Source organism: Lepidochelys olivacea, assembly GCF_965140295.1.
Source record: "Lepidochelys olivacea isolate rLepOli2 genome assembly, chromosome: 7".
Taxonomy (NCBI): Eukaryota; Metazoa; Chordata; order Testudines; family Cheloniidae; genus Lepidochelys; species Lepidochelys olivacea.
In genome coordinates this window covers 27,652,528-27,664,736 of record NC_140417.1, presented here as the reverse complement: position 1 = coordinate 27,664,736, position 12,209 = coordinate 27,652,528, and the positions used below count along the sequence as shown (strand labels likewise).

At 47.2% G+C, this 12,209-nt stretch overlaps 1 protein-coding gene across 4 annotated transcripts in view; it reads left to right on the top strand.

The window, feature by feature from the left end:
- Positions 1–12,209, top strand: part of CACNA2D3 (calcium voltage-gated channel auxiliary subunit alpha2delta 3) — a 728,899-nt gene that overhangs the window by 375,715 nt on the left and 340,975 nt on the right. The gene's annotated exons all lie outside the window — the stretch shown is intronic.

The following is a 12,209-nucleotide window of genomic DNA, read 5'->3' as shown; positions in this document are numbered from 1 at the left end:
CACACACACACACACATATTGTCAAGATTATTTAAGTGGCTGTTTATTCACATTAGACCAGCGATTTTCAAAGGTCGAGTCGCAACCCAATACTGGGTCGCAGCATGTAAGGCACTTGGTCACTGTGGTCAGCACCACCGACCGGAACGTTAAAAGTCCCGTCGGCAGTGCTGCCTAGCTAAGGCAGGCTAGTGCCTACTTGTTCTGATACCACGCTGCGTCCTGGAAGCAGCCAGCAGCAGGTCTGGCTTCTAGGCAGGGGGACCATGGGGCTCCACGCGCTGCCCCCGCCCTGAGCAGCAGCTCCACACTCCCATTGGCTGGTTCGCTAAGAAAACAAGTGTGAATATTCATGATTTTGAATTCAAAATTCCATTTGAGAATATTTTCAAATTTGTCAGAAAATATGCCTTACAGTGAATAATTTTAAGAAGTTTAATTCAATAGATTATCAAAAGAGCCTGTAAGAGATGAGCTGATCATGGTTCATAAATACTTCATAGCGAGCAGTAGAGGGCCCTTCAGTCTAGCGGACAAAGGTATATACAATGGTGGGAAGCTGAAGCAAATATATTCCACTGCCGCATTGTCCATTCAAACAGTATGGGATTAATTCTCTGATACAGAACATGCCAAACATGGTTATAGGAGAAGCTGCATGAAGAATGAGCAACTCTAGCCTGTTTGTAGAGTTTATTAAAAGCCCCAATGTGGACACAGAATATAATATCAGAAACCTGATGTGCCACGGTACATATCAGCTATTGTATGCACAAAACACATCCTAGATTAGCCCTCCAAATCCACATACACTGGAAAAAATATTGATTCCAGTGATCAAGATAACCTGAGGTCCTAGGTGTTTGTATTAAAATGTGTAAGGCACTTAGACAATACGGAACTGAGTGTAGTATAAAGCCTACTTAAAAACCTAGTTACGTAAATAGATAGCAGAGAGAATGAACTGAAATCATGTCCCAGTGAGCTGTAACCATGGTGAGTGAGAATCATTGGGAAGGCAGTGATGGAACATGCTACATGTACCTTCAGATCTGACTCTGAAGAGTAATGTCTTCCTCCATTTATAATATAAAAATGGAGGTAAAAGCTTCATATATTTTTACTTTACATATTTATAATATGATTTAGTTGGGGTTAGTCCTGCTTTGAGCAGGGGGTTGGACTAGATGACCTCCTGAGGTCTCTTCCAACCCTGATCTTCCAAGATTCTGTGAACACAGAAATATGTCTGTTATATACATATAAAGAAAAGGCGTACTTGTGGCACCTTAGAGACTAACCAATTTATTTGAGCGCAAGCTTTCATGAGCTACAGCTCACTTAAGTGAGCTGTAGCTCATGAAAGCTTGCGCTCAAATAAATTGGTTAGTCTCTAAGGTGCCACAAGTACGCCTTTTCTTTTTGCGAATACAGACTAACACGGCTGTTACTCTGAAACCTGTCTTTATACATATACTCACTTTATGCTCTCTTACAAGTGTGCTTTTAAACAGCTTTGTTCAGAAGGATGCTACTTAATCTCCCTTAGAAGGGGACTTTAAACTATTTTCTACTTCATCTACAGTATGTGACCTTTAAGGGGTAGAAATCTGTTCCTGTACATTACAGGTTAGTTAGGGGTGTCTCACTCTCACAAAAGCTATTTATCACACAAATAGGCTATTGAGATTCTGGCTGGGTTTTTAGGATGGTTCAGAGGTTACAGTAATTAAACTCAGTTAATTTTGTCTCACAATTACCTGCATTTCAGTTTCAGTATTTGCCTAGTTTGTTAATACTAATGTCTTTGAAGTTGAAGGTGTTGATAGTAGTGTCTTTGAAAACCACATTTAAATCCACTCCCAAGTTCTTTCCAACCATTGATTTATGCAGTATTCATTAGTTGCTGCAAGAATACCGATGTGCTTGGTACAGTAGTTAGCACCTACTATGTCATGTGACAACTGCAATTATCTCTTTTGGTGATGAATGCAATCTTTGCAGTGATTACCTCTTTAAAAAATCATAGCCAATTAAATAAAATTCTGTGACATTTCAAAGACTTAATCACAACTAAATGCTCTAAATGTCAGGATGCATTGAAATTTTCACTGCTAACTGATGAATCACTGAGTTAATTGTAGTTCATCATAAGGCCCTTGTCGTTGTTATTATTATGGAAAACACTTTCATCACTCTTGCTATTCAATAAAAATAAAGTTCTAGACAAATATGAGGAGATATTACTCATCAAAGCATTTGAATTTAATCGCATTCTTCAAAATATTCAAACAGCAGGATTACCACGTAGAATAATGTAGATGTAGACAGAGAATAGTAATGTTTTAAAATAAATATATGAAGACATCCCACCTTCACCATTCTTTAGATATTCTAATATACTTTGCCCTTTTTTTCCATAATTTAGTTAGGATAATTTAAAAAGAGTAGTCCATGTGATGAATCCTTCTTTTGACAAACTAATTTTATAGATATGGGAAAATGTTAGATCTAAGCATATTATAATGAAAGGAATGCCACTTTTCTCACTCATAGACTGGATGGGATTGGAAAAGTAGCACAAGTCAGAGACTTAAAATTGCAATGACAGAAGGACTGAACCACAAGATGCCAGAACTATTTACAGTAATTTTGAGAGAACTATCATAGAATATCAGGGTTGCAAGGGATCTCAGGACGTCATCTAGTCCAACCTCCTGCTCAAAGCAGGACCAATCCCCAATTTTTGCCCCAGATCCTCAAATGGCCCCCTCAAGGATTTAACTCACAACCCTGGGTTTAGCAGGCCAATGCTCAAACCACTGAACTGTCCCAACTATGATTTAATGTCAGTGCATCGGGGATCTTGTTCCTGATCCAAAACCTGCTGAAGTAAACAGAAAGATTTCCAAACAGAGACATTCCATTTTCTCAGTGCCTCTGGCTCTATTACTTCATCAGTAGATCTACTTACAAACAACTCATCTGTAAACATCTGATGGAAAAAGAAATTCCATCTGTTCAGTAGCTAAAACACAAGTGGGCTGAGCTCAAGATTAGACAAAGCCTTCAGCGGCTTCATGCTGGAGACCCAAAGTATCCTTCCTTTGAGTGTAAGGAAAAGGATAATGGAGATTCACTGCGGGAAAATGCAGTTGAAAATAGAGAATTATATCTGTGTTTATATTCAAAATCACTTTGGAAGATTGACTAAAGTGTCTGTGAGACCAGTTCATTCAGAGATTGTGTCGTGCATGTGATACTAACTCTGTGCTGTGTTAGAGGAGACGGCAAGAGTGACTGCTTCTTTATCCTGTGCTGGGAATACCACGTATTTCTGGCTGACTGTACAATACTAAATATATAATATCATGAAGCTTTAGTAGCGGGTGACACTCATGACTGCCTTCCAGTAACTGTGTCCCCAGATCACACCCATGGATTGCTACCATGATGTATGTGTCCCCTTGAGGTGAAGAATGTTTTTGAACATCAGCAAATTTATTTGTTGTTGTTGTTAATATTAGATCATCAGGATGTTTGGGTTTTTAAACAAATAGCCTTCACAACATGCGTGATCTTTAAGCATAAAAAGGAGAAAGCTACTGTCTAAAATTTACCCGCCAAGTCACCAGTAAATCTTGACCATGACGCGACTCCATAGGTTTGGGTAGTCAGGTGTTTTTTTTGAACCCTCAGTAGAATTTCTGCATTTTAGAAGTTCAGATACACTCGTTCTCCTTTGACTTTCCGTAAAATTCTCTCAGTGCCTATGAACGTTGTCTTCTGGAAGTCACTATCCATGATGTCTTGTGCTCCTACCATATTCTTGAGCTGCTCATTCACACTCTTAGGGATCACTCTAAGTCAGGGGTGGGCAAACTTTTTGGCCCCGAGGGCCGCATCGGGGTTGCAAAATGGTATGGAGGGCCGGGTAGGGAAGGCTGTGCCTCCGCAAACAGCTTGGCCCCTGCCCCCTATCCGCCCCCTCCCACTTCCCGCCCCCTCAGAACCTCCGACCCATCCAACCCCCCCTGCTTCTTGTCTCCTGACATCGCCCTCCCAGGACCCCCTGCCCCTAACCACCCCCCCAGGACCTCACCCTCTATCCAACACCCCCTGCTTCCTGTCCCCTGACTGTCCCAACCCCTATCCACACCCCCACCCCCTGACAGGCCCCCAGACCCATCCAACCCCCCCCCTACTCCTTGTCCCCTGACCGCCCCCTCCTGGGACCCCCATCCCTAACTGTCCCCCCCCGGACCCCACCCCATATCCAACCGTTCTGCTCTATGTCTCCTGACTGCCCCCACAAACCTCTGCCCCATCCAACAAGCCCCTGCCCCCGACTATGCCCCGGGACCTCCTGTCCCTTATCCAACTCCCCCTGCCCCCTTACCATGCCGCCCAGAGCAGCGGGAAAGGCTTATTGGAAAGCCTGGGAGGGGGTGCAAGCGGCGATGGCTGTGGGAGAAGGGAGACAGCTGGAGAGGGGCCGGGGGCTAGCCTCCCCGGCTGGAAGCTTAGGGGCTGGGCAGGATGGTCCTGCGGGCTGTAGTTTGCCCACCTCCGCTCTAAGTGCTCCAATAATCACTGGGCTTGTCTATGTTCTAGTTTTCCATAATCATTCCACTTTGTGGCAGAGTTCTTCATACTTCACAATCTTTTATGTTTGTTTTGCTGCTGGTATCTCAATATCAATTAACATTGTCTTGTTTGTCTTCTTTTCTGTAACAACTATGTCCTGTTTGCCTGCAGCATTCAGGCTGTGCCAGTTCGCATAAAATCTTAGCCTCTTCATTCTCTAGAGCGCTTTCGAATAAGTGGTTGTAATTCCACATGGTTCATTTAAATGAGACCTTGCCACAGAGGCTCCAATGCAGACACTTGGCAACCTCGTTGTGTCTGTTCATATATTCTTCTTCGAGTGCTTGCTCATATCAGTTCCAGTTAGGTGTGTGCATGCACTGCGTACACGGATGTTGGAAATGTTTCCCTAGCAGCTACCTGTGGGGCCGGCTGTGGAGCGGCGCTGATATGGCGCTCTATATATGGCCCTATCAGCCCGACCCCCCTTCAGTTCCTTCTTACGCCAGTGACGGTTATTGGAACAGTGGTCTCTTGTTCGCAAGTGCTCCACTACTCCCTAGCTTCTCTACTTATCTTTATTGTGAGTCAAGTGTTTATCTGTTATCTTTAGTATTAAGTGTTGTCGTTAACACTTGAAGGGATTTCCCCTTCAACGAGTGCCCTTCGGGGCCCCAGGCATGCCAGCCCAGGGCTTCAAACCTTGTGACTCCTGCAGCAAGTCCATGCCCATGGGTGATCTCATGACTCCTGCCTCCGGTGTCTGGGAGAATCCCATCAGGCGGATAAGTGCAAGATTTGCAAAGCCTTTAAACCTCGCACTAGAAAGGAGAGGGACATTAGAGTTAAACAACTCCTCATGGAGTCTGCTCTCCATCCGCCTCAATGCTTGATCCCGAGTGCCTCGGTGCGGAGCTCACCTGCAGCGGTGCCGTCTTCAGCGCCAAAGGACTCTGCATGCCTTTCTAGGGCTTGGCGGTCCCCAGGGCCCAAAAGCGCTCCCCCGGCACCATTCTCACTCTCTGGCTACTCACAAGAAGCAGGCCATGGAGAAGTTCCCGCGAAGGTCCAAGGCGGTAATCGCACCCCTGTCAGAACACAGTGCAGACCAGGGGAATAAGGCCGACAGTTCTCCCAGTAGGCCTCGTCCTCCACGGGCTCCCACCTCCCCGGGAAGCCCTGTACCGCTAGACTCCTTGTATCTCCAGGTTGAGGAGGTCACGCTGCCTTCCACACCTGACACCCTTGAGACTGCCAGAGGCCTCATTGATATTACAGTGCCTAAGTCTCCAGGCTTGAGGCCCACACTATCTTGAGTCCTGGCACCCGCAAGGGGCAAACTGGCAATCTTTGGGCTGCCTGCTCCCAGATCAGCTCCACCGCGCCGCTCTGAGTCCTGGCACTGCCATACTCCGCACTGGTCCAACTCGCAGCTCTGTTCTCACAGCCCCGATCCTCTGAGCCTCTCCAGCTCGAGGTGGTCATCGGCTGACAGGTCGATGTTTAAGGTTGATGAGGTTTAAGTCAAGGTCAGACCTCACGACACCGCTCGTACTGACACTGTTCCACGCAGCGGCACCGCTCCTAATCGCAGTACCGCTCCCCATCGTGGCACCGGTCCCCGGCACAGCACCGCTCTCCATTGTGGCACCATTCCCCAGCATGGCACCGTTCCCCAGCACAGCACTGGTCGCAGTCACACTCCTGTGGTCACTACCCACCAAGATGAAATCCAACATCTTGGCGCCAGTTGACCTCTCAGTACCACTCCCTACAACAGCACCGTAGATCACCGTCTGGGTCCTGCAACTCTGCACAGTACCCATCCCGCCCATCGGGGGATGCGGAACCCCCCCCCCAGTGCAGCGTACCGCTCTCCTTGGCCGTCCCACTCCCAGTCACCCTCTCCCAGGTCGGGCAGGGCATCGGGAGCATCAGAGGCACCCTGATCAGGTCCGGGCAGTCTCCAACAGGATGCTTTGGTGCCCCACTGCCAACCCAAAAAGTGGCAGTTCTGGACTCCCTTGGCGTACCACCAAGCCCAGGGTGCCCCTCCAGGTGTCTATCCACCATCATGTTCTGGTCCTGTGTTCCCGAGGCAACCATCAGTCATCCTCCTCCACACCCCGCACAAACCCTGGATCCATGCCCACCCCTGGTGGAGGCTACACCCAGTGCCCAGGAGGAACCGGAACCAGTGAACCAAGGGGCTGTCTCGGACCCAATCCTGCTGGTCGCTTCCTCCTTGTCTTCACTTGATAAGGTGGTGGTGGGCACATCCACATCTGGCCCCCCTCACCCACAGGAGAAGTAGATACACCAGGTGCAGACCATCGCACCCTCCGTCTGGACAGGGCCAGGGGCAGTCCAAGCCTCCCTCACCACTGAGGCCCTAAGCCCCCATTTTGAAGATGCGCATGAGGATGGACTACCAGTCCATATCCCAGCCGGTTATCCTGCCTTCCTGAACCGTTTATCCTGCTTCTACCATGTATGGTCCCTTATTACATCGGACCAGTGAGTCCTCCGCACAGTAGAGGTGGGCTATTCTATCCACTTCTGCTCCTTCCCACCCTCCCACCCCACTTGCTCATTCCTCTTCAGGGACCTCTCTCATGAGCAACTCCTTATCCAGGAGTTACAATCCTTCCTCGCTCTACGGGCTGTGGAGAAGGTGCCTCAGGAGCTCACGGGCAAGGGTTTTTACTCACTTACTTCCTCGTTCCCAAGACAAAAGGAGGTCTACAGCCCATTCTGGACCTCAGGGAGCTCAACAAGTACATCGTCAACTTGAAGTTCCGCATGGTCTCCTTGGGCATGATCATTCCCTCACTGTATCCGGGAGACTGGTATGCCGCCCTCAATATGAAGGACACTTATTTTCACAGCTCAATCACTCCATCTCACAGATGTTTTCTTTATTTCGTGGTGAACAAGATGCATTATCAGTTCACAGCCCTCCCGTTTGGCCTGTGCATGGCTCCCTGCATCTTCACCAAATGCATGGCGATCATCTCAGCCTTCCTTCGCCACCACTGCGTGCATGTCTACCCGTACCTAGACGACCGGCTCATATGAGGCCAGTCCCACCAGCTTGTGAAATCACAGGTGCAATTGGTCAAGGACACGTTCGACCGGTTGGGTATCATTCTCAATGTCAACAAGTCAGTTCTTGCCCCGACCCAAACAATAGAATTTATCGGAGCGGTTCTGGATGCAAATCAAGCGAGAGCTTTTCTCCCAGAGGCTCAACGTCTAGCCATTGCGCATATAATCACCAGTCTTCGCGACTTCCCCACTACCACTGCCTCAAGCTGTTGGGCCACATGATGTCCTGCACGTGGTGCAGCATGCCAGATTGCGGCTCAGGCCCCTACAGGCGTGGCTGGCGTATGTATGTCGCGTGGGTCGTGACAGTCTGGACATGGTGCTCACTGTCCCGGGGCACATCCTTGATTCCCTGCCTTCGTTGCTGGACCCCCTCATGGTGAGCGCTGGGGTCCCATTTGACCCTCCCCAGCCCATTCTGACCCTGGTAACTGATGCGTCCGTGCTGGGCTGGGGAACGCATCTCGGAAGCCTGACGACTCAAGGTCTATGGCAAGTAGAGGAACTGGCCCTACATATCAATATCAAAGAACTCAGGGCTATTTATCTCGCATGCTAAGCATTTCCGTCCCACTTGCAGGGCCATTGTGTAGTGGTGCTGACAGACAACACCATGGCCATGTTTTATTTAAACAAACAAGGCAGAGCCCGATTGTCTCCTCTGTCAGGAAGCCCTCCTACTATGGGAATTCTGTCTAACCCATTCCATCTTTCTCCAGGCTTCATACCTGCTGGGCATTCAGAACGTACTGGCAGACAGCTTGAGCAGACGCTTCCTTACTCATGAGTGGTTGATCCACCCGGACGTTATCCACTCTGTCTTTCACAGCTGGGGGTTCCCCCAATTGATCTGTTTGCCACACAGGTCAACAGGAAGTGCCCAACTTTCTGCTCCTTCTGGGGTCACGGTCTGGGATCAATCGCAGATACCTTCCTGATCTCATGGTCCGGTCAGTTACTATATACCTTCCTGCCATTCCCCCTGGTCCACAAGGTCCTTCTCAAGGTCCGCAGGGAGAAGGCAGACGTCATACTGGTGGCCCTGGCTTGGCCTCGCCAGTGCCAGTACCCATCTCTCTTGGATCTGTCAATCCGGGCCCCGCTGCATCTACCTCTCACTCCCGACCTCATCTCACAGAATCACGGTCGTCTCGTCCATCCGGACCTACAGTCTGTCCACCTCATGGCTTGGAGGATCCATGGTTGAACCAGGCTGAGCTCGCCTGTTCGGACTTGGTGAGACAGGTGCTCCTGGAAAGCCGCAAGCCTTCTACCAGGATGATGTACAAAGCAAAGTGGAAAAGGTTTTCCATTTGGTATGCCCAACAGAGGTGCTTCCACTTCAGGCTTCAATCCCGTGCATCCTAGATTACTTAATGCACTTGAAAGACCAACATCTGGTCTTCGACTCTCTTAAGGTCCACCTCATGGCTATCTTGGCAATCCACCCATGAGCTTCTGGGCATTCCGTGTTTGTACACCTCATCGTGGGACTTTTCCTAAAAGGGCTGGAAAGGATCCATCCCCCGATGAAGCCCCCGTGCCAGCCTGGGACTTTAATTTAGTCTTCTCCTGCCTCATGGGTCCCCCTTTCAAGCGGCTAGCTTCCTGTCCGCTCCTCTACCTCTCCTGGAAGGTTGCCTTCCTAGTGGCCATCACCTCAGCACGACGTGTTTCTGAGCTACGGGCTCTCACGTGTGAGCCACCATCTAGCATCTTCCACAAAGGTAAAGTTCAGTTTAGGTCTCATCCAGCTTTCCTGCCAAAAGTTTTAACCTGTTTCCATGTCAGCCAGGATATTTTCCTGCCAGTTTTCTATCCAAAGCCGCATGCCAATCTTTGAGAGCAGCAGCTGCATTCACTAGATGTCAGAAGGGCACTCTCCTCCTACATAGATAGGACAAAGCCCTTTCACAAGATGACCCAGTTGTTCGTTGCTATAGTGGAACGAATGAAAGGTGCTCCAGTTTCTTCCCAGCCGATATCTTCATGGATAACCATGTGTATTCATACCTGTTATAACTTGGCAAATGTCCCTCCGCCTGTTGTTATAGCTCATTCCATGAGAGCTCAAGCTTCCTCTGCAGCCTTCCTGGTGAATGTATCTCTTCAGGAAATCTGCAAGGCTGCCATGTGGGCTTTGGTGCACACCTTCACGTCACACTACGCCATTGTCCATCAATCTTGCGATGATGCGGCCTTCGGCAGGGCGATTCTTCAGTCTGCAATACCTTGATTCTGACCCCACCTCCGAGGTAAGGCTTGGGAGTCACCTAACTGGAATTGATATGAGCAAGCACTTAAAGAAGAAAAAACGGTTTCTCACCTCTTTTGTAACTGTTCTTTGAGATGTGTTGCTCATATCTATTCCATTCCCCTCCACCTTCCCCTCTGTCAGAGTTGCCAGCAAGAAGGAACTGAAGGGGCCAGCAGGATCGTATATAGAGCGTCATATTGGCGCCCCTCCAGGGGGCTCCACAGCTGGCCCGATGGGTAGTTGCTAGGGAAAAGTTTCTGACATCCGTGCACGCAGTGCGCGCACACACCTAAGTGGAATAGATGTGAGCAACCCATCTCAAAGAACAACAGTTACAAAATAGGTGAGTAACCTGTTTTTCTCTCCCAGCCAGACTCCTGCAGGGGTTCAGCACATGCTCCACCATGTCTTCCTTTTGGGAACACATTCTGCAGTTTGGGGAGGAGTTCTGGCGGTCAGTTTTGTTTCATTCATAACTAAGCCTTGAGGACTGCTCTAGTGCTCTCATAGTGAGGCTTTCTGATTCTCTTTAGAGGTATCCTTCTACAAGCCATGAGTTTGTTATCCTCTATAACTAAGGGGTACGATCCTTCACCACCGCTATCCCTTCATTAATTTCTGTATAAATCTTTCGAGGCTTTCTTTGGTGATTTGCTTTCTCTTTTCTTCTATGCTTTCCGGGCTGGGCTGCACACTTGGCCATTGCTTGTTACTGCAACCAGATGATCTGTTACTCTGACTCATTTATTTCAACATTATTCTTCATTGTCAATTGCTTGATTCACCAATAGCAGACCCTTTTCCTCTGTCATGTAGTTGGATGTACCTCCTCTCCATGTCTTGTCCTTTTCAGCCTGAGGTGGTCTTAGTGCCTTTTGTGTGTACTCTTCAGCTTTTTGTTCAGTAAGCAGCATCCATTGCATGCTAACACTATCCAGAATTGCCATAAGAACTTTCCACATAGTTGTTAAACTTGTGATTGGGATCACGGTGGCCTCCTTCCTTTTTTTTTTTCTTTTTTTTTTTTTTTAATATGGATGATTCTCCCTATCACCATCTTGGACGTCCATTCTGAAACATTTATTAAGCTGTTCAAGTAAACAATCATGGAGAGTTGTTAGGCATTTCAGGCAGACTCCATGCATCCTATCTGGTCTGGAGGCGTTCTGATTTTTCATTCTTAGTATCTCATCTATTTTTGTCTTTGACATTCCTGTATATTCCTCTGTTACGTGGCTTTTAAATTTTTCTCTCACTTTTTTAATACAACAAATGAGACAGCAGATTGTATGTCCTCAGACCAAATTTCCTTCCGTTAGCACTAATATTCTTCCCCATGTTGATCTGATCAAAGAATCTCTGAGGTTATCTTGTGAAGATTCTGTTCTCTTGATATTGAGAGCTTTGTGCTGAATATCTTCCACACCTATGACTCAGTGATCAGTTTCTATTTGCATTGTTCCTTCACAACTCTCAAATCTCTTTCATTGAGCTCATATTTCATCTCCAGGGCCATTCGCTTTTCTTTTCTCTTCAAATGATATTTTAAAATTCATTCAGTAGGCTGATATCCTGATGTAAAAGCTTAATCTTTTGGTTTAACCTTTGTTTTCATGGGAGTTCTTCAATATAGGGAGTTTTCCAGTGGTTCAAATCCTCAACTGGCTTGATGTGAAACCGTTGAGCTGCTACTGTTGCTGTAGCATAAGTTATATTGTTCAACTAACTAACATGTTTTAGTCTTACAGCTTCCTTGAGAGCTTCATCCAGTGCTTGTACTATATCCTACAGTCTTTGCTGGTCCTCATCCTTGGTAGCATTGGTCAGTGCTTAATGTCTTCTGTTTGTTCAATCAACAAATCTTTAATATTTCCAGTACTTTCTTCAGGTGTTGTTTCATTCATAATTGTCCTCTATATTTCTTCCATTTATGGCTGATCTTTATCCTGTATCATTGCATTTACCAATACATTTTGCATGTGGTTCATCACCACTAATTTCCCTTTTTGGGCTTTCAGTTTCCATTTGCATAAATGGAATAAAGGAAAGGAATATTCTATTTCCTCCTTGGAATAAAGCTTTTGGTTGTCCGGCAAGTCCATGCTTGGTAATTTCTTTCTCCATATTGTTGTTGTTTCTCTCCTTCCAGTGTTGGAGCACTCATTTCCTCCAGCCTCTCTCTTCTGGTTTTGCAAAATTCAGTATCAGATCACTTCTTGATTTTCACTAAGTCCATTTCACATTTTTGTCAACACTG